Source organism: Danio rerio, chromosome 4, assembly GCF_052040795.2.
Source record: "Danio rerio strain M-AB ecotype USA chromosome 4, GRCz13ab, whole genome shotgun sequence".
NCBI lineage: Eukaryota > Metazoa > Chordata > Actinopteri > Cypriniformes > Danionidae > Danio > Danio rerio.
Window position 1 is genome coordinate 79,062,522 of NC_141024.2, and position 22,092 is coordinate 79,084,613.

At 43.8% G+C, this 22,092-nt stretch overlaps 1 protein-coding gene, 31 non-coding genes and 2 pseudogenes across 32 annotated transcripts in view; all 34 read left to right on the forward strand.

The window, feature by feature from the left end:
• The window catches only part of LOC137489621 (uncharacterized), a 403,605-nt gene that overhangs the window by 231,017 nt on the left and 150,496 nt on the right, over positions 1-22,092 (forward strand). The window lies entirely within an intron of this gene.
• On the forward strand, positions 3-109 carry LOC141382074 (U6 spliceosomal RNA). Its single transcript, XR_015485123.1, has one exon. It is a non-coding gene; the product is annotated as a U6 spliceosomal RNA (small nuclear RNA).
• Positions 533-639, forward strand: LOC137490800 (U6 spliceosomal RNA). The gene has a single exon (XR_015485088.1). It is a non-coding gene; the product is annotated as a U6 spliceosomal RNA (small nuclear RNA).
• LOC148682953 (U6 spliceosomal RNA) lies at positions 1,060-1,166 on the forward strand. Its single transcript, XR_015943307.1, has one exon. It is a non-coding gene; the product is annotated as a U6 spliceosomal RNA (small nuclear RNA).
• Positions 1,590-1,696, forward strand: LOC137490791 (U6 spliceosomal RNA). The gene has a single exon (XR_015484953.1). It is a non-coding gene; the product is annotated as a U6 spliceosomal RNA (small nuclear RNA).
• LOC141382034 (U6 spliceosomal RNA) lies at positions 2,120-2,226 on the forward strand. The gene has a single exon (XR_015484951.1). It is a non-coding gene; the product is annotated as a U6 spliceosomal RNA (small nuclear RNA).
• LOC141382037 (U6 spliceosomal RNA) lies at positions 2,650-2,756 on the forward strand. Its single transcript, XR_015484946.1, has one exon. It is a non-coding gene; the product is annotated as a U6 spliceosomal RNA (small nuclear RNA).
• Positions 3,177-3,283, forward strand: LOC141384287 (U6 spliceosomal RNA). Its single transcript, XR_015484684.1, has one exon. It is a non-coding gene; the product is annotated as a U6 spliceosomal RNA (small nuclear RNA).
• LOC141384288 (U6 spliceosomal RNA) lies at positions 3,707-3,813 on the forward strand. Its single transcript, XR_015489032.1, has one exon. It is a non-coding gene; the product is annotated as a U6 spliceosomal RNA (small nuclear RNA).
• LOC141382035 (U6 spliceosomal RNA) lies at positions 4,237-4,343 on the forward strand. Its single transcript, XR_015484952.1, has one exon. It is a non-coding gene; the product is annotated as a U6 spliceosomal RNA (small nuclear RNA).
• On the forward strand, positions 4,767-4,873 carry LOC141382038 (U6 spliceosomal RNA). The gene has a single exon (XR_015484947.1). It is a non-coding gene; the product is annotated as a U6 spliceosomal RNA (small nuclear RNA).
• Positions 5,296-5,402, forward strand: LOC141384289 (U6 spliceosomal RNA). Its single transcript, XR_015484685.1, has one exon. It is a non-coding gene; the product is annotated as a U6 spliceosomal RNA (small nuclear RNA).
• Positions 5,826-5,932, forward strand: LOC137489679 (U6 spliceosomal RNA). The gene has a single exon (XR_015484686.1). It is a non-coding gene; the product is annotated as a U6 spliceosomal RNA (small nuclear RNA).
• On the forward strand, positions 6,356-6,429 carry LOC137489676 (U6 spliceosomal RNA; annotated as a pseudogene).
• Positions 9,326-9,432, forward strand: LOC141384212 (U6 spliceosomal RNA). The gene has a single exon (XR_015489043.1). It is a non-coding gene; the product is annotated as a U6 spliceosomal RNA (small nuclear RNA).
• LOC148682954 (U6 spliceosomal RNA) lies at positions 9,852-9,958 on the forward strand. Its single transcript, XR_015943303.1, has one exon. It is a non-coding gene; the product is annotated as a U6 spliceosomal RNA (small nuclear RNA).
• LOC137489678 (U6 spliceosomal RNA) lies at positions 10,382-10,488 on the forward strand. The gene has a single exon (XR_015489054.1). It is a non-coding gene; the product is annotated as a U6 spliceosomal RNA (small nuclear RNA).
• Positions 10,909-11,015, forward strand: LOC137489675 (U6 spliceosomal RNA). The gene has a single exon (XR_015489065.1). It is a non-coding gene; the product is annotated as a U6 spliceosomal RNA (small nuclear RNA).
• On the forward strand, positions 11,439-11,545 carry LOC148682955 (U6 spliceosomal RNA). The gene has a single exon (XR_015943315.1). It is a non-coding gene; the product is annotated as a U6 spliceosomal RNA (small nuclear RNA).
• Positions 11,969-12,075, forward strand: LOC141382001 (U6 spliceosomal RNA). Its single transcript, XR_015489076.1, has one exon. It is a non-coding gene; the product is annotated as a U6 spliceosomal RNA (small nuclear RNA).
• Positions 12,494-12,600, forward strand: LOC148682956 (U6 spliceosomal RNA). Its single transcript, XR_015943282.1, has one exon. It is a non-coding gene; the product is annotated as a U6 spliceosomal RNA (small nuclear RNA).
• Positions 13,024-13,130, forward strand: LOC148682957 (U6 spliceosomal RNA). Its single transcript, XR_015943318.1, has one exon. It is a non-coding gene; the product is annotated as a U6 spliceosomal RNA (small nuclear RNA).
• LOC148682958 (U6 spliceosomal RNA) lies at positions 13,549-13,655 on the forward strand. Its single transcript, XR_015943321.1, has one exon. It is a non-coding gene; the product is annotated as a U6 spliceosomal RNA (small nuclear RNA).
• On the forward strand, positions 14,080-14,186 carry LOC141384291 (U6 spliceosomal RNA). Its single transcript, XR_015484688.1, has one exon. It is a non-coding gene; the product is annotated as a U6 spliceosomal RNA (small nuclear RNA).
• Positions 14,610-14,716, forward strand: LOC148682959 (U6 spliceosomal RNA). The gene has a single exon (XR_015943296.1). It is a non-coding gene; the product is annotated as a U6 spliceosomal RNA (small nuclear RNA).
• LOC148682960 (U6 spliceosomal RNA) lies at positions 15,135-15,241 on the forward strand. The gene has a single exon (XR_015943283.1). It is a non-coding gene; the product is annotated as a U6 spliceosomal RNA (small nuclear RNA).
• Positions 15,662-15,768, forward strand: LOC148682961 (U6 spliceosomal RNA). Its single transcript, XR_015943312.1, has one exon. It is a non-coding gene; the product is annotated as a U6 spliceosomal RNA (small nuclear RNA).
• Positions 16,192-16,265, forward strand: LOC137495107 (U6 spliceosomal RNA; annotated as a pseudogene).
• On the forward strand, positions 19,162-19,268 carry LOC141384213 (U6 spliceosomal RNA). The gene has a single exon (XR_015489088.1). It is a non-coding gene; the product is annotated as a U6 spliceosomal RNA (small nuclear RNA).
• LOC148682962 (U6 spliceosomal RNA) lies at positions 19,688-19,794 on the forward strand. Its single transcript, XR_015943284.1, has one exon. It is a non-coding gene; the product is annotated as a U6 spliceosomal RNA (small nuclear RNA).
• LOC141384294 (U6 spliceosomal RNA) lies at positions 20,218-20,324 on the forward strand. Its single transcript, XR_015489099.1, has one exon. It is a non-coding gene; the product is annotated as a U6 spliceosomal RNA (small nuclear RNA).
• LOC141384295 (U6 spliceosomal RNA) lies at positions 20,745-20,851 on the forward strand. Its single transcript, XR_015489110.1, has one exon. It is a non-coding gene; the product is annotated as a U6 spliceosomal RNA (small nuclear RNA).
• On the forward strand, positions 21,275-21,381 carry LOC141382040 (U6 spliceosomal RNA). Its single transcript, XR_015484977.1, has one exon. It is a non-coding gene; the product is annotated as a U6 spliceosomal RNA (small nuclear RNA).
• On the forward strand, positions 21,805-21,911 carry LOC141382002 (U6 spliceosomal RNA). Its single transcript, XR_015489121.1, has one exon. It is a non-coding gene; the product is annotated as a U6 spliceosomal RNA (small nuclear RNA).

The following is a 22,092-nucleotide window of genomic DNA, read 5'->3' on the forward strand; positions in this document are numbered from 1 at the left end:
GAGTGCTTGCTATGGTGGCACATATACTAAAATTGGGTCGATACAGAGAAGATTAGCATGGCCCCTGTGAAAGGATGACACGCAAATCCGTGAAGTGCTCCATATTGCTGTTTTAGTGCGTGGGTAAAAGTACAGAAATGAAAAAAGACAAAAGGCTTTTCACGATTCCAAATGGTGCATGAGGATGGGTTTAGCAAATCGTGGGAGGTGCTACTTGGGTCAACTGGAAAGTCTACATGCATGGTGAAAACGAATGTGGGATGCTTTGATCGTTTGTTTTGTTGTGCAACCAATGCACTTCCAAAGCCTTTGCTTTAGTGGGACTTTGCCATAGGCTAACCTGACACTCTAATTTCCCCAGTCTTTAAACTTGGTGACCTACTGCATCAATCAGTGTGCCTAGCACTGACAGGACCAAAGCTCTGTAGTGCACGGCATACAAGTGGGAACATGGCTCTCCAGGTCCCACCACCTTGGAGGAACATTGCTGGGACTCGAGGCGTACATATGCCCTAAGCCTAACTGCTGATCTGTGCTCGCTACGGTGGCACATATACTAAAATTGGATCGATACAGAGAAGATTAGCATGACCCCTGTGAAAGGATGACACGCAAATCCGTGAAGCGCTCCATATTGCTTTTTTAGTGCGTGGGTAAAAATACAGAAATGCAAAAAGACAAAAGGCTTTTCACGATTCCAAATGGTGCATGAGGATGGGTTTAGCAAATCGTGGGAGGTGCTGCTGGGTCAACTGGAAAGTCTACATGCATGGTGAAAACGAATGTGGGATGCTTTGATCGTTTGTTTTGTTGTGCTAATGCACTTCCAAAGCCCTTGCTTTAGTGGGATTGCCATAGGCTATCGTGACACTCTAATTTCCCCCCCCGTCCATAAACTTGGTGACCTACTGCATCAATCAGTGTGCCTAGCACTGACAGGGCCAAAGCTCTGTAGTGCACGGCATACAAGTGGGAACATGGCTCTCCGGTGCCCACCACCCTGGAGGAACATTGCTGGGACTCGAGGCATACATATGCCCTGAGCCTGACCACTGGTCTGTGCTCGCTACGGTGGCACATATACTAAAATTGGATTGATACAGAGAAGATTAGCATGGCCCCTGCGAAAGGATGACACGCAAATCCGTGAAGCGCTCCATATTGCTGTTTTAGTGCGTGGGTAAAAGTACAGAAATGCAAAAAGACAAAAGGCTTTTCACGATTCCAAATGGTGCATGAGGATGGGTTTAGCAAATCGTGGGAGGTGCTGCTGGGTCAACTGGAAAGTCTACATGCATGGTGAAAACGAATGTGGGATGCTTTGATCGTTTGCTTTGTTGTGCAACCAATGCACTTCCAAAGCCCTTGCTTTACTGGGACTTTGCCATAGGCTATCCTGACACTCTAATTTCCCCCTGTCCATAAACTTGGTGACCTACTGCATCAATCAGTGTGCCTAGCACTGACAGGGCCAAAGCTCTGTAGTGCACGGCATACAAGTGGGAACATGGCTCTTCGGGTCCCACCACCTTGAAGGAACATTGCTGGGACTCGAGGCGTACATATGCCCTGAGCCTGACCGCTGGTCTGTGCTTGCTACGGTGGCACATATACTAAAATTGGATCGATACAGAGAAGATTAGCATGGCCCCTGCGAAAGGATGACACGCAGATCCGTGAAGCGCTCCATATTGCTGTTTTAGTGCGTGGGTAAAAGTACAGAAATGAAAAAAGACAAAAGGCTTTTCACGATTCCAAATGGTGCATGAGGATGGGTTTAGCAAATCGTGGGAGGTGCTGCTGGGTCAACTGGAAAGTCTACATGCATGGTGAAAACGAATGTGGGATGCTTTGATCGTTTGCTTTGTTGTGCAACCAATGCACTTTCAAAGCCCTTGCTTTACTGGGACTTTGCCATAGGCTATCCTGACACTCTAATTTCCCCCTGTCCATAAACTTGGTGACCTACTGCATCAATCAGTGTGCCTAGCACTGACAGGGCCAAAGCTCTGTAGTGCACGGCATACAAGTGGGAACATGGCTCTCCAGGTCCCACCACCTTGGAGGAACATTGCTGGGACACGAAGCGTACATATGCCCTGAGCCTGAATGCTGATCTGTGCTCGCTACGGTGGCACATATACTAAAATTGGATCGATACAGAGAAGATTAGCATGGCCCCTGCGAAAGGATGACACGCAGATCCGTGAAGCGCTCCATATTGCTGTTTTAGTGCGTGGGTAAAAGTACAGAAATGAAAAAAGACAAAAGGCTTTTCACGATTCCAAATAGTGCATGAGGATGGGTTTAGCAAATCACGGGAGGTGCTGCTGGGTCAACTGGAAAGTCTACATGCATGGTGAAAACGAATGTGGGATGCTTTGATCGTTTGCTTTGTTGTGCAACCAATGCACTTCCAAAGCCCTTGCTTTACTGGGACTTTGCCATAGGCTATCCTGACACTCTAATTTCCCCCTGTCCATAAACTTGGTGACCTACTGCATCAATCAGTGTGCCTAGCACTGACAGGGCCAAAGCTCTGTAGTGCACGGCATACAAGTGGGAACATGGCTCTCCAGGTCCCACCACCTTGGAGGAACATTGCTGGGACTCGAGGCGTACATATGCCCTGAGCCTGACTTCTGATCTGTGCTCGCTACGGTGGCACATATACTAAAATTGGATAGATACAGAGAAGATTAGCATGGCCCCTGCGAAAGGATGACACGCAAATCCGTGAAGCGCTCCATATTGCTTTTTTAGTGCGTGGGTAAAAGTACAGAAATGAAAAAAGACAAAAGGCTTTTCACGTTTCCAAATGGTGCATGACGATGGGTTTAGCAAATCGTGGGAGGTGCTGCTGGGTCAACTGGAAAGTCTACATGCATGGTAACAACGAATGTGGGATGCTTTGATCATTTGTTTTGTTGTGCTAATGCACTTCCAAAGCCCTTGCTTTAGTGCGATTGCCATAGGCTATCCTGACACTCTAATTTCCCCCCCCGTCCATAAACTTGGTGACCTACTGCATCAATCAGTGTGCCTAGCACTGATAGGGCCAAAGCTCTGTAGTGCACGGCATACAAGTGGGAACATGGCTCTCCGGTGCCCACCACCCTGGAGGAACATTGCTGGGACTCGAGGCATACATATGCCCTGAGCTTGACCACTGGTCTGTGCTCGCTACGGTGGCACATATACTAAAATTGGATCGATACAGAGAAGATTAGCATGGCCCCTGCGAAAGGATGACACGCAAATCCGTGAAGCGCTCCATATTGCTGTTTTAGTGCGTGGGTAAAAGTACAGAAATGAAAAAAGACAAAAGGCTTTTCACGATTCCAAATGGTGCATGAGGATGGGTTTAGCAAATCGTGGGAGGTGCTGCTGGGTCAACTGGAAAGTCTACATGCATGGTGAAAACGAATGTGGGATGCTTTGATCGTTTGCTTTGTTGTGCAACCAATGCACTTCCAAAGCCCTTGCTTTACTGGGACTTTGCCATAGGCTATCCTGACACTCTAATTTCCCCCTGTCCATAAACTTGGTGACCTACTGCATCAATCAGTGTGCCTAGCACTGACAGGGCCAAAGCTCTGTAGTGCACGGCATACAAGTGGGAACATGGCTCTCCAGGTCCCACCACCTTGGAGGAACATTGCTGGGACTCGAGGCGTACATATGCCCTGAGCCTGTCCACTCATCCGTGCTCGCTACGGTGGCACATATACTAAAATTGGATCGATACAGAGAAGATTAGCATGGCCCCTGCGAAAGGATGACACGCAAATCCGTGAAGCGCTCCATATTGCTGTTTTAGTGCGTGGGTAAAAGTACAGAAATGAAAAAAGACAAAAGGCTTTTCACGATTCCAAATGGTGCTTGAGGATGGGTTTAGCAAATCGTGGGAGGTGCTGCTGGGTCAACTGGAAAGTCTACATGCATGGTGAAAACGAATGTGGGATGCTTTGATCGTTTGCTTTGTTGTGCAACCAATGCACTTTCAAAGCCCTTGCTTTACTGGGACTTTGCCATAGGCTATCCTGACACTCTAATTTCCCCCTGTCCATAAACTTGGTGACCTACTGCATCAATCAGTGTGCCTAGCACTGACAGGGCCAAAGCTCTGTAGTGCACGGCATACAAGTGGGAACATGGCTCTCCAGGTCCCACCACCTTGGAGGAACATTGCTGGGACACGAAGCGTACATATGCCCTGAGCCTGAATGCTGATCTGTGCTCGCTACGGTGGCACATATACTAAAATTGGATCGATACAGAGAAGATTAGCATGGCCCCTGCGAAAGGATGACACGCAGATCCGTGAAGCGCTCCATATTGCTGTTTTAGTGCGTGGGTAAAAGTACAGAAATGAAAAAAGACAAAAGGCTTTTCACGATTCCAAATAGTGCATGAGGATGGGTTTAGCAAATCACGGGAGGTGCTGCTGGGTCAACTGGAAAGTCTACATGCATGGTGAAAACGAATGTGGGATGCTTTGATCGTTTGCTTTGTTGTGCAACCAATGCACTTCCAAAGCCCTTGCTTTACTGGGACTTTGCCATAGGCTATCCTGACACTCTAATTTCCCCCTGTCCATAAACTTGGTGACCTACTGCATCAATCAGTGTGCCTAGCACTGACAGGGCCAAAGCTCTGTAGTGCACGGCATACAAGTGGGAACATGGCTCTCCAGGTCCCACCACCTTGGAGGAACATTGCTGGGACTCGAGGCGTACATATGCCCTGAGCCTGACTTCTGATCTGTGCTCGCTACGGTGGCACATATACTAAAATTGGATAGATACAGAGAAGATTAGCATGGCCCCTGCGAAAGGATGACACGCAAATCCGTGAAGCGCTCCATATTGCTTTTTTAGTGCGTGGGTAAAAGTACAGAAATGAAAAAAGACAAAAGGCTTTTCACGTTTCCAAATGGTGCATGACGATGGGTTTAGCAAATCGTGGGAGGTGCTGCTGGGTCAACTGGAAAGTCTACATGCATGGTAACAACGAATGTGGGATGCTTTGATCATTTGTTTTGTTGTGCTAATGCACTTCCAAAGCCCTTGCTTTAGTGCGATTGCCATAGGCTATCCTGACACTCTAATTTCCCCCCCCCCGTCCATAAACTTGGTGACCTACTGCATCAATCAGTGTGCCTAGCACTGATAGGGCCAAAGCTCTGTAGTGCACGGCATACAAGTGGGAACATGGCTCTCCGGTGCCCACCACCCTGGAGGAACATTGCTGGGACTCGAGGCATACATATGCCCTGAGCTTGACCACTGGTCTGTGCTCGCTACGGTGGCACATATACTAAAATTGGATCGATACAGAGAAGATTAGCATGGCCCCTGCGAAAGGATGACACGCAAATCCGTGAAGCGCTCCATATTGCTGTTTTAGTGCGTGGGTAAAAGTACAGAAATGAAAAAAGACAAAAGGCTTTTCACGATTCCAAATGGTGCATGAGGATGGGTTTAGCAAATCGTGGGAGGTGCTGCTGGGTCAACTGGAAAGTCTACATGCATGGTGAAAACGAATGTGGGATGCTTTGATCGTTTGCTTTGTTGTGCAACCAATGCACTTCCAAAGCCCTTGCTTTACTGGGACTTTGCCATAGGCTATCCTGACACTCTAATTTCCCCCTGTTCATAAACTTGGTGACCTACTGCATCAATCAGTGTGCCTAGCACTGACAGGGCCAAAGCTCTGTAGTGCAAGGCATACAAGTGGGAACATGGCTCTCCAGGTCCCACCACCTTGGAGGAACATTGCTGGGACTCGAGGCGTACATATGCCCTGAGCCTGACCACTGGTCTGTGCTCGCTACGGTGGCACATATACTAAAATTGGATCGATACAGAGAAGATTAGCATGGCCCCTGCGAAAGGATGACACGCAAATCCGTGAAGCGCTCCATATTGCTGTTTTAGTGCGTGGGTAAAAGTACAGAAATGAAAAAAGACAAAAGGCTTTTCACGATTCCAAATGGTGCATGAGGATGGGTTTAGCAAATCGTGGGAGGTGCTGCTGGGTCAACTGGAAAGTCTACATGCATGGTGAAAACGAATGTGGGATGCTTTGATCGTTTGCTTTGTTGTGCAACCAATGCACTTCCAAAGCCCTTGCTTTACTGGGACTTTGCCATAGGCTATCCTGACACTCTAATTTCCCCCTGTCCATAAACTTGGTGACCTACTGCATCAATCAGTGTGCCTAGCACTGACAGGGCCAAAGCTCTGTAGTGCACGGCATACAAGTGGGAACATGGCTCTCCAGGTCCCACCACCTTGGAGGAACATTGCTGGGACTCGAGGCGTACATATGCCCTGAGCCTGTCCACTCATCCGTGCTCGCTACGGTGGCACATATACTAAAATTGGATCGATACAGAGAAGATTAGCATGGCCCCTGCGAAAAGGAACCTGATGGATCTTCTCTGTCCCCACCCTGCGGCCCCCAGCGGTCCTCTCGACGTCACATGGCCTTAGACTGCAGGGTAGTGACCCCTGAACCCCATTGGGGTCACCTGTGGCCTTGAAGGGTGCTCATGCTTGTTGAAATTAAACAAATTACCCAATATGGTAAAAAATCAAAGGCGGGAACTGGCATAATTAGCCATGTGCTTTCTGGGGTATGACAGGTGCATATTAATTAGCCATGTGCTGTAGACTGCTCTCATTGTATATCATTTATTACATAATTTGAAAAAGAAAATCCATTTTAAATGAATTGAGTAACATATAATAATAATAAGTATTATTTTTTTAATAAATGTATTACATTATATTCAAATATAATTCTATGTTTATTTGCAACATAACTAAATATAGCTTTTTTGAATTGCATGTCAGTTAGATAAAATGTTTTTATAATCAGGACTTATATTTGACACCTTTTAAGAAATAAAATATTTTAATAGTTCAATAATAAACATACTGAAATATTGACTTTTAAATGTTTTAGAATTTTGTCAATTATATAGACCATAATGTTCAGGTAACCTATTTATTAATATTAAATAACACATAATAAAATATTTAAACAACTGATTAAATATAGTACCTAAAAATATTAGGTTGTAGGATATAAGAAATATTATATTAAAATACTTTCAAATTTAAATTTCAGGCATTGATATTTAAATAGGTTTGTCAATTTTTTAAAGTTTAATAAATTATTTAAAAATTCAATTAAATATATTTTAAAATATTTCATTTACATCAATGTTTACAGTTGTATTTACATATACACATATTTTTAGGTGTTACTGCATTTACATTGAATATTTACCTAAATTTAATTTACAATATAATTTTATACCATTTTATTTTTACTGTTAGCTAAACTAGAGTTTATAACTTGTTTATGAATAATATACAGAACCCTAATATTACCATACTTTAAATTACACAATGATAACATTAAAGCAACCACATGAATATGTACGCAGTGTATTTTTGGAAGTTTAATTTTATCCTTCAACTCTTGTTTGCAATAAATGAATAGAAAACAATTATGTAAAGTGTAATATAAATATTGTGTAAAGTTATTCAAGTCACAACAGATAACTCACTCTTGGGACACTGTAGCTACTGAACAAATATCTTTAAAAAAAAAAGCTGAAATGTACACAGAGATTAGAAATAAAATAGAAAAATGTTTATTTACACAAAATATATAACCATTTATACTTTTAACATATTAGGGCAGTACAATATAGCGTAAAATTATTTTATTATCACAACAGTTTATGCAATATTTAAAAAAAAAAAAAATCACAAACATATGATAAATTATTATTTTATAAACTACCTTCCCAGTAGTTGCTGCTCGGCTATTTGCTAGAGCAGCTCAAAGCTTAACCCAGAGCTGTAAATAAACACTAATAGCAGAAGTTAAGAAGAAAAAAGAAAATGACAACAGCCAATCAGAGTCTGAATATCTTGCTTAGTTGTTTTAAAGACTAAATGTTTGCACCTTTACAGTGTTTTTAGACTTAGACTTAATTTTTAGAATTAGTTATTTGCATCTGAACAATATCTTTTAACTATTTAATATTATTAAGTAAATGATTTAATAACACAGATAAAATAATGCATTTTTGAATGGAATTGTTATTTTAGAAATAATAGCAATTTCTATGCTGTCATAAATGTTATTTTAGAAATAATAGCAGTTTCTATGCTATCATAAATGTTATTTTAGAAATAATAGCAGTTTCTATGCTATCATAAAGCCCTACAACTTGTACATGTATATTTATATTTGTTTTATACAAAATAAACATTTATCTTGCTTAGTTGTTTTAAAGACTAAATGTTTGCACCTTGACAGTGTTATTAGACTTATAATTTTTAGAATTAGAGCTAATTGCATCTGAACAATATCTTTTAACCATTTAATATTATTAAGTAAATGATTTAATAACACAGAAAAAATGCATTTTTCTAGGGAAATGTTATTTTAGAAATAATCGCGTTTTTCTATGCTATCATAAAGCCCTAAAACATATACATGTATATATCTATTTTTTTGTCAAACAAAATAAACATTTACAACAAAGCTTGTCGTCTTTATAGTCTGTTTTGTCTCCTTTTTTAACTTCCTCTATCCACTGCACCGCTTTATAAATCGCGCTTCCTGGAGGTCCCGCCCAGCGGCCAATCGGAGCGCACGTTCAGTGGAACTTTCTCAAAGAGCCAACGGCACGCTACATGACATGACCAAATTCGGAAGCACGCTTTGTGGAACTTTGCGTCGACCAATCCTGAGCCAGACGTCGGGCCAATCAGGAAGAAGGGAAAGTGGAACTGTGGAACGGGAAGGGAACCGAAGATTCTCCCGCAAGAGGCGAAAGGATGACACGCAGATCCGTGAAGCGCTCCATATTGCTGTTTTAGTGCGTGGGTAAAAGTACAGAAATGAAAAAAGACAAAAGGCTTTTCACGATTCCAAATGGTGCATGAGGATGGGTTTAGCAAATCGTGGGAGGTGCTGCTGGGTCAACTGGAAAGTCTACATGCATGGTGAAAACGAATGTGGGATGCTTTGATCGTTTGCTTTGTTGTGCAACCAATGCACTTCCAAAGCCCTTGCTTTACTGGGACTTTGCCATAGGCTATCCTGACACTCTAATTTCCCCCTGTCCATAAACTTGGTGACCTACTGCATCAATCAGTGTGCCTAGCACTGACAGGGCCAAAGCTCTGTAGTGCAAGGCATACAAGTGGGAACATGGCTCTCCAGGTCCCACCACCTTGGAGGAACATTGCTGGGACTCGAGGCGTACATATGCCCTGAGCCTGACTTCTGATCTGTGCTCGCTACGGTGGCACATATACTAAAATTGGATCGATACAGAGAAGATTAGCATGGCCCCTGCGAAAGGATGACACGCAAATCCGTGAAGCGCTCCATATTGCTTTTTTAGTGCGTGGGTAAAAGTACAGAAATGAAAAAAGACAAAAGGCTTTTCACGTTTCCAAATGGTGCATGACGATGGGTTTAGCAAATCGTGGGAGGTGCTGCTGGGTCAACTGGAAAGTCTACATGCATGGTAACAGCGAATGTGGGATGCTTTGATCATTTGTTTTGTTGTGCTAATGCACTTCCAAAGCCCTTGCTTTAGTGCGATTGCCATAGGCTATCCTGACACTCTAATTTCCCCCCCGTCCATAAACTTGGTGACCTACTGCATCAATCAGTGTGCCTAGCACTGACAGGGCCAAAGCTCTGTAGTGCACGGCATACAAGTGGGAACATGGCTCTCCGGTGCCCACCACCCTGGAGGAACATTGCTGGGACTCGAGGCATACATATGCCCTGAGCTTGACCACTGGTCTGTGCTCGCTACGGTGGCACATATACTAAAATTGGATCGATACAGAGAAGATTAGCATGGCCCCTGCGAAAGGATGACACACAAATCCGTGAAGCGCTCCATATTGCTGTTTTAGTGCGTGGGTAAAAGTACAGAAATGAAAAAAGACAAAAGGCTTTTCACGATTCCAAATGGTGCATGAGGATGGGTTTAGCAAATCGTGGGAGGTGCTGCTGGGTCAACTGGAAAGTCTACATGCATGGTGAAAACGAATGTGGAATGCTTTGATCGTTTGCTTTGTTGTGCAACCAATGCACTTCCAAAGCCCTTGCTTTACTGGGACTTTGCCATAGGCTATCCTGACACTCTAATTTCCCCCTGTCCATAAACTTGGTGACCTACTGCATCAATCAGTGTGCCTAGCACTGACAGGGCCAAAGCTCTGTAGTGCACGGCATACAAGTGGGAACATGGCTCTCCAGGTCCCACCACCTTGGAGGAACATTGCTGGGACTCGAGGCGTACATATGCCCTGAGCCTGTCCACTCATCCGTGCTCGCTACGGTGGCACATATACTAAAATTGGATCGATACAGAGAAGATTAGCATGGCCCCTGCGAAAGGATGACACGCAAATCCGTGAAGCGCTCCATATTGCTGTTTTAGTGCGTGGGTAAAAGTACAGAAATGAAAAAAGACAAAAGGCTTTTCACGATTCCAAATGGTGCTTGAGGATGGGTTTAGCAAATCGTGGGAGGTGCTGCTGGGTCAACTGGAAAGTCTACATGCATGGTGAAAACGAATGTGGGATGCTTTGATCGTTTGTTTTGTTGTGCTAATGCACTTCCAAAGCCCTTGCTTTAGTGGGACTTTGCCATAGGCTATCCTGACACTCTAATTTCCCCCTGTCCATAAACTTGGTGACCTACTGCATCAATCAGTGTGCCTAGCACTGACAGGGCCAAAGCTCTGTAGTGCACGGCATACAAGTGGGAACATGGCTCTCCGGTGCCCACCACCTTGAAGGAACATTGCTGGGACTCGAGGCATACATATGCCCTGAGCTTGACCACTGCTCTGTGCTCGCTACGGTGGCACATATACTAAAATTGGATCGATACAGAGAAGATTAGCATGGCCCCTGCGAAAGGATGACACGCAAATCCGTGAAGCGCTCCATATTGCTGTTTTAGTGCGTGGGTAAAAGTACAGAAATGAAAAAAGACAAAAGGCTTTTCACGATTCCAAATGGTGCATGAGGATGGGTTTAGCAAATCGTGGGAGGTGCTGCTGGGTCAACTGGAAAGTCTACATGCATGGTGAAAACGAATGTGGGATGCTTTGATCGTTTGCTTTGTTGTGCAACCAATGCACTTCCAAAGCCCTTGCTTTACTGGGACTTTGCCATAGGCTATCCTGACACTCTAATTTCCCCCTGTCCATAAACTTGGTGACCTACTGCATCAATCAGTGTGCCTAGCACTGACAGGGCCAAAGCTCTGTAGTGCACGGCATACAAGTGGGAACATGGCTCTCCAGGTCCCACCACCTTGGAGGAACATTGCTGGGACTCGAGGCGTACATATGCCCTGAGCCTGTCCACTCATCCGTGCTCGCTACGGTGGCACATATACTAAAATTGGATCGATACAGAGAAGATTAGCAAGGCCCCTGCGAAAGGATGACACGCAAATCCGTGAAGCGCTCCATATTGCTGTTTTAGTGCGTGGGTAAAAGTACAGAAATGAAAAAAGACAAAAGGCTTTTCACGATTCCAAATGGTGCATGAGGATGGGTTTAGCAAATCGTGGGAGGTGCTGCTGGGTCAACTGGAAAGTCTACATGCATGGTGAAAACGAATGTGGGATGCTTTGATCGTTTGCTTTGTTGTGCAACCAATGCACTTTCAAAGCCCTTGCTTTACTGGGACTTTGCCATAGGCTATCCTGACACTCTAATTTCCCCCTGTCCATAAACTTGGTGACCTACTGCATCAATCAGTGTGCCTAGCACTGACAGGGCCAAAGCTCTGTAGTGCACGGCATACAAGTGGGAACATGGCTCTCCAGGTCCCACCACCTTGGAGGAACATTGCTGGGACTCGAGGCGTACATATGCCCTGAGCCTAACTGCTAATCTGTGCTCGCTACGGTGGCACATATACTAAAATTGGATCGATACAGAGAAGATTAGCATGGCCCCTGCGAAAGGATGACACGCAAATCCGTGAAGCGCTCCATATTGCTTTTTTAGTGCGTGGGTAAAAGTACAGAAATGAAAAAAGACAAAAGGCTTTTCACGTTTCCAAATGGTGCATGAGGATGGGTTTAGCAAATCGTGGGAGGTGCTAGTGGGTCAACTGGAAAGTCTACATGCATGGTGAAAACGAATGTGGGATGCTTTGATCATTTGTTTTGTTGTGCTAATGCACTTCCAAAGCCCTTGCTTTAGTGGGATTGCCATAGGCTATCCTGACACTCTAATTTCCCCCTGTCCATAAACTTGGTGACCTACTGCATCAATCAGTGTGCCTAGCACTGACAGGGCCAAAGCTCTGTAGTGCACGGCATACAAGTGGGAACATGGCTCTCCAGGTCCCACCACCTTGGAGGAACATTGCTGGGACTCGAGGCGTACATATGCCCTGAGCCTGTCCACTCGTCCGTGCTCGCTACGGTGGCACATATACTAAAATTGGATCGATACAGAGAAGATTAGCATGGCCCCTGCGAAAGGATGACACGCAAATCCGTGAAGCGCTCCATATTGCTGTTTTAGTGCGTGGGTAAAAGTACAGAAATGCAAAAAGACAAAAGGCTTTTCACGATTCCAAATGGTGCATGAGGATGGGTTTAGCAAATTGTGGGAGGTGCTGCTGGGTCAACTGGAAAGTCTACATGCATGGTGAAAACGAATGTGGGATGCTTTGATCATTTGTTTTGTTGTGCAACCAATGCACTTCCAAAGCCCTTGCTTTACTGGGACTTTGCCATAGGCTATCCTGACACTCTAATTTCCCCCTGTCCATAAACTTGGTGACCTACTGCATCAATCAGTGTGCCTAGCACTGACAGGGCCAAAGCTCTGTAGTGCACGGCATACAAGTGGGAACATGGCTCTCCGGTTCTCACCACCCTGGAGGAACATTGCTGGGACTCGAGGCGTACATATGCCCTGAGCCTGACCACTGGTCTGTGCTCGCTATGGGGGCATATATACTAAAATTGGATCGATACAGAGAAGATTAGCATGGCCCCTGCGAAAGGATGACACGCAAATCCGTGAAGCGCTCCATATTGCTTTTTTAGTGCGTGGGTAAAAGTACAGAAATGGAAAAAGACAAAAGGCTTTTCACGATTCCAAATGGTGCATGAGGATGGGTTTAGCAAATCGTGGGAGGTGCTGCTGGGTCAACTGGAAAGTCTACATGCATGGTGAAAACGAATGTGGGATGCTTTGATTGTTTGCTTTGTTGTGCTAATGCACTTCCAAAGCCCTTGCTTTAGTGGGATTGCCATAGGCTATCGTGACACTCTAATTTCCCCCCGTCCATAAACTTGGTGACCTACTGCATCAATCAGTGTGCCTAGCACTGACAGGGCCAAAGCTCTGTAGTGCACGGTATATAAGTGGGAACATGGCTCTTCGGGTCCCACCACCTTGAAGGAACATTGCTGGGACTCGAGGCGTACATATGCCCTGAGCCTGACCACTGGTCTGTGCTCGCTACGGTGGCACATATACTAAAATTGGATCGATACAGAGAAGATTAGCATGGCTCCTGCGAAAGGATGACACGCAAATCCGTGAAGCGCTCCATATTGCTGTTTTAGTGCGTGGGTAAAAGTACAGAAATGAAAAAAGACAAAAAGTTTTTTTACGATTCCAAATGGTGCATGAGGATGGGTTTAGCAAATCGTGGGAGGTGCTGCTGGGTCAACTGGAAAGTCTACATGCATGGTGAAAACGAATGTGGGATGCTTTGATCGTTTGCTTTGTTGTGCAACCAATGCACTTCCAAAGCCCTTGCTTTACTGGGACTTTGCCATAGGCTATCCTGACACTCTAATTTCCCCCTGTCCATAAACTTGGTGACCTACTGCATCAATCAGTGTGCCTAGCACTGACAGGGCCAAAGCTCTGTAGTGCACGGCATACAAGTGGGAACATGGCTCTCCAGGTCCCACCACCTTGGAGGAACATTGCTGGGACTCGAGGCGTACATATGCCCTGAGCCTGTCCACTCGTCCGTGCTCGCTACGGTGGCACATATACTAAAATTGGATCGATACAGAGAAGATTAGCATGGCCCCTGCGAAAGGATGACACGCAAATCCGTGAAGCGCTCCATATTGCTGTTTTAGTGCGTGGGTAAAAGTACAGAAATGCAAAAAGACAAAAGGCTTTTCACGATTCCAAATGGTGCATGAGGATGGGTTTAGCAAATCGTGGGAGGTGCTGCTGGGTCAACTGGAAAGTCTACATGCATGGTGAAAACGAATGTGGGATGCTTTGATCATTTGTTTTGTTGTGCAACCAATGCACTTCCAAAGCCCTTGCTTTACTGGGACTTTGCCATAGGCTATCCTGACACTCTAATTTCCCCCTGTCCATAAACTTGGTGACCTACTGCATCAATCAGTGTGCCTAGCACTGACAGGGCCAAAGCTCTGTAGTGCACAGCATACAAGTGGGAACATGGCTCTCCAGGTCCCACCACCTTGGAGGAACATTGCTGGGACTCGAGGCGTACATATGCCCTGAGCCTGACTGCTGATCCGTGCTCGCTACGGTGGCACATATACTAAAATTGGATCGATACAGAGAAGATTAGCATGGCCCCTGCGAAAGGATGACACGCAAATCCATGAAGCGCTCCATATTGCTTTTTTAGTGCGTGGGTAAAAGTATAGAAATGAAAAAAGACAAAAGGCTTTTCACGTTTCCAAATGGTGCATGAGGATGGGTTTAGGAAATCGTGGGAGGTGCTGCTGGGTCAACTGGAAAGTCTACATGCATGGTGAAAACGAATGTGGGATGCTTTGATCATTTGTTTTGTTGTGCTAATGCACTTCCAAAGCCCTTGCTTTAGTGGGATTGCCATAGGCTATCGTGACACTCTAATTTCCCCCCGTCCATAAACTTGGTGACCTACTGCATCAATCAGTGTGCCTAGCACTGACAGGGCCAAAGCTCTGTAGTGCAGGGTATATAAGTGGGAACATGGCTCTTCGGGTCCCACCACCTTGAAGGAACATTGCTGGGACTCGAGGCGTACATATGCCCTGAGCCTGACCACTGGTCTGTGCTCGCTACGGTGGCACATATACTAAAATTGGATCGATACAGAGAAGATTAGCATGGCCCCTGCGAAAGGATGACACGCAAATCCGTGAAGCGCTCCATATTGCTGTTTTAGTGCGTGGGTAAAAGTACAGAAATGAAAAAAGACAAAAGGCTTTTCACGATTCCAAATGGTGCTTGAGGATGGGTTTAGCAAATCGTGGGAGGTGCTGCTGGGTCAACTGGAAAGTCTACATGCATGGTGAAAAGGAATGTGGGATGCTTTGATCATTTGTTTTGTTGTGCTAATGCACTTCCAAAGCCCTTGCTTTAGTGGGACTTTGCCATAGGCTATCCTGACACTCTAATTTCCCCCTGTCCATAAACTTGGTGACCTACTGCATCAATCAGTGTGCCTAGCACTGACAGGGCCAAAGCTCTGTAGTGCACGGTATATAAGTGGGAACATGGCTCTTCGGGTCCCACCACCTTGAAGGAACATTGCTGGGACTCGAGGCGTACATATGCCCTGAGCCTGTCCACTCGTCCGTGCTCGCTACGGTGGCACATATACTAAAATTGGATCGATACAGAGAAGATTAGCATGGCCCTTGCGAAAGGATGACACGCAAATCCGTGAAGTGCTCCATATTGCTGTTTTAGTGCGTGGGTAAAAGTACAGAAATGCAAAAAGACAAAAGGCTTTTCACGATTCCAAATGGTGCATGAGGATGGGTTTAGCAAATCGTGGGAGGTGCTGCTGGGTCAACTGGAAAGTCTACATGCATGGTGAAAACGAATGTGGGATGCTTTGATCATTTGTTTTGTTGTGCAACCAATGCACTTCCAAAGCCCTTGCTTTACTGGGACTTTGCCATAGGCTATCCTGACACTCTAATTTCCCCCTGTCCATAAACTTGGTGACCTACTGCATCAATCAGTGTGCCTAGCACTGACAGGGCCAAAGCTCTGTAGTGCACGGCATACAAGTGGGAACATGGCTCTCCAGGTCCCACCACCTTGGAGGAACATTGCTGGGACTTGAGGCGTACATATGCCCTGAGCCTGACTGCTGGTCCGTGCTCGCTACGGTGGCACATATACTAAAATTGGATCGATACAGAGAAGATTAGCATGGCCCCTGCGCAAAGGAACCTGATGGATCTTCTCTGTCCCCACCCTGCGGCCCCCAGCGGTCCTCTCGACGTCACATGGCCTTAGACTGCAGGGTAGTGACCCCTGAACCCCATTGGGGTCACCTGTGGCCTTGAAGGGTGCTCATGCTTGTTGAAATTAAACAAATTACCCAATATGGTAAAAAATCAAAGGCGGGAACTGGCATAATTAGCCATGTGCTTTCTGGGGTATGACAGGTGCATATTAATTAGCCATGTGCTGTAGACTGCTCTCATTGTATATCATTTATTACATAATTTGAAAAAGAAAATCCATTTTAAATGAATTGAGTAACATATAATAATAATAAGTATTATTTTTTTAATAAATGTATTACATTATATTCAAATATAATTCTATGTTTATTTGCAACATAACTAAATATAGCTTTTTTGAATTGCATGTCAGTTAGATAAAATGTTTTTATAATCAGGACTTATATTTGACACCTTTTAAGAAATAAAATATTTTAATAGTTCAATAATAAACATACTGAAATATTGACTTTTAAATGTTTTAGAATTTTGTCAATTATATAGACCATAATGTTCAGGTAACCTATTTATTAATATTAAATAACACATAATAAAATATTTAAACAACTGATTAAATATAGTACCTAAAAATATTAGGTTGTAGGATATAAGAAATATTATATTAAAATACTTTCAAATTTAAATTTCAGGCATTGATATTTAAATAGGTTTGTCAATTTTTTAAAGTTTAATAAATTATTTAAAAATTCAATTAAATATATTTTAAAATATTTCATTTACATCAATGTTTACAGTTGTATTTACATATACACATATTTTTAGGTGTTACTGCATTTACATTGAATATTTACCTAAATTTAATTTACAATATAATTTTATACCATTTTATTTTTACTGTTAGCTAAACTAGAGTTTATAACTTGTTTATGAATAATATACAGAACCCTAATATTACCATACTTTAAATTACACAATGATAACATTAAAGCAACCACATGAATATGTACGCAGTGTATTTTTGGAAGTTTAATTTTATCCTTCAACTCTTGTTTGCAATAAATGAATAGAAAACAATTATGTAAAGTGTAATATAAATATTGTGTAAAGTTATTCAAGTCACAACAGATAACTCACTCTTGGGACACTGTAGCTACTGAACAAATATCTTTAAAAAAAAAAGCTGAAATGTACACAGAGATTAGAAATAAAATAGAAAAATGTTTATTTACACAAAATATATAACCATTTATACTTTTAACATATTAGGGCAGTACAATATAGCGTAAAATTATTTTATTATCACAACAGTTTATGCAATATTTAAAAAAAAAAAAAATCACAAACATATGATAAATTATTATTTTATAAACTACCTTCCCAGTAGTTGCTGCTCGGCTATTTGCTAGAGCAGCTCAAAGCTTAACCCAGAGCTGTAAATAAACACTAATAGCAGAAGTTAAGAAGAAAAAAGAAAATGACAACAGCCAATCAGAGTCTGAATATCTTGCTTAGTTGTTTTAAAGACTAAATGTTTGCACCTTTACAGTGTTTTTAGACTTAGACTTAATTTTTAGAATTAGTTATTTGCATCTGAACAATATCTTTTAACTATTTAATATTATTAAGTAAATGATTTAATAACACAGATAAAATAATGCATTTTTGAATGGAATTGTTATTTTAGAAATAATAGCAATTTCTATGCTGTCATAAATGTTATTTTAGAAATAATAGCAGTTTCTATGCTATCATAAATGTTATTTTAGAAATAATAGCAGTTTCTATGCTATCATAAAGCCCTACAACTTGTACATGTATATTTATATTTGTTTTATACAAAATAAACATTTATCTTGCTTAGTTGTTTTAAAGACTAAATGTTTGCACCTTGACAGTGTTATTAGACTTATAATTTTTAGAATTAGAGCTAATTGCATCTGAACAATATCTTTTAACCATTTAATATTATTAAGTAAATGATTTAATAACACAGAAAAAATGCATTTTTCTAGGGAAATGTTATTTTAGAAATAATCGCGTTTTTCTATGCTATCATAAAGCCCTAAAACATATACATGTATATATCTATTTTTTTGTCAAACAAAATAAACATTTACAACAAAGCTTGTCGTCTTTATAGTCTGTTTTGTCTCCTTTTTTAACTTCCTCTATCCACTGCACCGCTTTATAAATCGCGCTTCCTGGAGGTCCCGCCCAGCGGCCAATCGGAGCGCACGTTCAGTGGAACTTTCTCAAAGAGCCAACGGCACGCTACATGACATGACCAAATTCGGAAGCACGCTTTGTGGAACTTTGCGTCGACCAATCCTGAGCCAGACGTCGGGCCAATCAGGAAGAAGGGAAAGTGGAACTGTGGAACGGGAAGGGAACCGAAGATTCTCCCGCAAGAGGCGAAAGGATGACACGCAGATCCGTGAAGCGCTCCATATTGCTGTTTTAGTGCGTGGGTAAAAGTACAGAAATGAAAAAAGACAAAAGGCTTTTCACGATTCCAAATGGTGCATGAGGATGGGTTTAGCAAATCGTGGGAGGTGCTGCTGGGTCAACTGGAAAGTCTACATGCATGGTGAAAACGAATGTGGGATGCTTTGATCGTTTGCTTTGTTGTGCAACCAATGCACTTCCAAAGCCCTTGCTTTACTGGGACTTTGCCATAGGCTATCCTGACACTCTAATTTCCCCCTGTCCATAAACTTGGTGACCTACTGCATCAATCAGTGTGCCTAGCACTGACAGGGCCAAAGCTCTGTAGTGCAAGGCATACAAGTGGGAACATGGCTCTCCAGGTCCCACCACCTTGGAGGAACATTGCTGGGACTCGAGGCGTACATATGCCCTGAGCCTGACTTCTGATCTGTGCTCGCTACGGTGGCACATATACTAAAATTGGATCGATACAGAGAAGATTAGCATGGCCCCTGCGAAAGGATGACACGCAAATCCGTGAAGCGCTCCATATTGCTTTTTTAGTGCGTGGGTAAAAGTACAGAAATGAAAAAAGACAAAAGGCTTTTCACGTTTCCAAATGGTGCATGACGATGGGTTTAGCAAATCGTGGGAGGTGCTGCTGGGTCAACTGGAAAGTCTACATGCATGGTAACAGCGAATGTGGGATGCTTTGATCATTTGTTTTGTTGTGCTAATGCACTTCCAAAGCCCTTGCTTTAGTGCGATTGCCATAGGCTATCCTGACACTCTAATTTCCCCCCCGTCCATAAACTTGGTGACCTACTGCATCAATCAGTGTGCCTAGCACTGACAGGGCCAAAGCTCTGTAGTGCACGGCATACAAGTGGGAACATGGCTCTCCGGTGCCCACCACCCTGGAGGAACATTGCTGGGACTCGAGGCATACATATGCCCTGAGCTTGACCACTGGTCTGTGCTCGCTACGGTGGCACATATACTAAAATTGGATCGATACAGAGAAGATTAGCATGGCCCCTGCGAAAGGATGACACGCAAATCCGTGAAGCGCTCCATATTGCTGTTTTAGTGCGTGGGTAAAAGTACAGAAATGAAAAAAGACAAAAGGCTTTTCACGATTCCAAATGGTGCATGAGGATGGGTTTAGCAAATCGTGGGAGGTGCTGCTGGGTCAACTGGAAAGTCTACATGCATGGTGAAAACGAATGTGGAATGCTTTGATCGTTTGCTTTGTTGTGCAACCAATGCACTTCCAAAGCCCTTGCTTTACTGGGACTTTGCCATAGGCTATCCTGACACTCTAATTTCCCCCTGTCCATAAACTTGGTGACCTACTGCATCAATCAGTGTGCCTAGCACTGACAGGGCCAAAGCTCTGTAGTGCACGGCATACAAGTGGGAACATGGCTCTCCAGGTCCCACCACCTTGGAGGAACATTGCTGGGACTCGAGGCGTACATATGCCCTGAGCCTGTCCACTCATCCGTGCTCGCTACGGTGGCACATATACTAAAATTGGATCGATACAGAGAAGATTAGCATGGCCCCTGCGAAAGGATGACACGCAAATCCGTGAAGCGCTCCATATTGCTGTTTTAGTGCGTGGGTAAAAGTACAGAAATGAAAAAAGACAAAAGGCTTTTCACGATTCCAAATGGTGCTTGAGGATGGGTTTAGCAAATCGTGGGAGGTGCTGCTGGGTCAACTGGAAAGTCTACATGCATGGTGAAAACGAATGTGGGATGCTTTGATCGTTTGTTTTGTTGTGCTAATGCACTTCCAAAGCCCTTGCTTTAGTGGGACTTTGCCATAGGCTATCCTGACACTCTAATTTCCCCCTGTCCATAAACTTGGTGACCTACTGCATCAATCAGTGTGCCTAGCACTGACAGGGCCAAAGCTCTGTAGTGCACGGCATACAAGTGGGAACATGGCTCTCCGGTGCCCACCACCTTGAAGGAACATTGCTGGGACTCGAGGCATACATATGCCCTGAGCTTGACCACTGCTCTGTGCTCGCTACGGTGGCACATATACTAAAATTGGATCGATACAGAGAAGATTAGCATGGCCCCTGCGAAAGGATGACACGCAAATCCGTGAAGCGCTCCATATTGCTGTTTTAGTGCGTGGGTAAAAGTACAGAAATGAAAAAAGACAAAAGGCTTTTCACGATTCCAAATGGTGCATGAGGATGGGTTTAGCAAATCGTGGGAGGTGCTGCTGGGTCAACTGGAAAGTCTACATGCATGGTGAAAACGAATGTGGGATGCTTTGATCGTTTGCTTTGTTGTGCAACCAATGCACTTCCAAAGCCCTTGCTTTACTGGGACTTTGCCATAGGCTATCCTGACACTCTAATTTCCCCCTGTCCATAAACTTGGTGACCTACTGCATCAATCAGTGTGCCTAGCACTGACAGGGCCAAAGCTCTGTAGTGCACGGCATACAAGTGGGAACATGGCTCTCCAGGTCCCACCACCTTGGAGGAACATTGCTGGGACTCGAGGCGTACATATGCCCTGAGCCTGTCCACTCATCCGTGCTCGCTACGGTGGCACATATACTAAAATTGGATCGATACAGAGAAGATTAGCAAGGCCCCTGCGAAAGGATGACACGCAAATCCGTGAAGCGCTCCATATTGCTGTTTTAGTGCGTGGGTAAAAGTACAGAAATGAAAAAAGACAAAAGGCTTTTCACGATTCCAAATGGTGCATGAGGATGGGTTTAGCAAATCGTGGGAGGTGCTGCTGGGTCAACTGGAAAGTCTACATGCATGGTGAAAACGAATGTGGGATGCTTTGATCGTTTGCTTTGTTGTGCAACCAATGCACTTTCAAAGCCCTTGCTTTACTGGGACTTTGCCATAGGCTATCCTGACACTCTAATTTCCCCCTGTCCATAAACTTGGTGACCTACTGCATCAATCAGTGTGCCTAGCACTGACAGGGCCAAAGCTCTGTAGTGCACGGCATACAAGTGGGAACATGGCTCTCCAGGTCCCACCACCTTGGAGGAACATTGCTGGGACTCGAGGCGTACATATGCCCTGAGCCTAACTGCTAATCTGTGCTCGCTACGGTGGCACATATACTAAAATTGGATCGATACAGAGAAGATTAGCATGGCCCCTGCGAAAGGATGACACGCAAATCCGTGAAGCGCTCCATATTGCTTTTTTAGTGCGTGGGTAAAAGTACAGAAATGAAAAAAGACAAAAGGCTTTTCACGTTTCCAAATGGTGCATGAGGATGGGTTTAGCAAATCGTGGGAGGTGCTAGTGGGTCAACTGGAAAGTCTACATGCATGGTGAAAACGAATGTGGGATGCTTTGATCATTTGTTTTGTTGTGCTAAT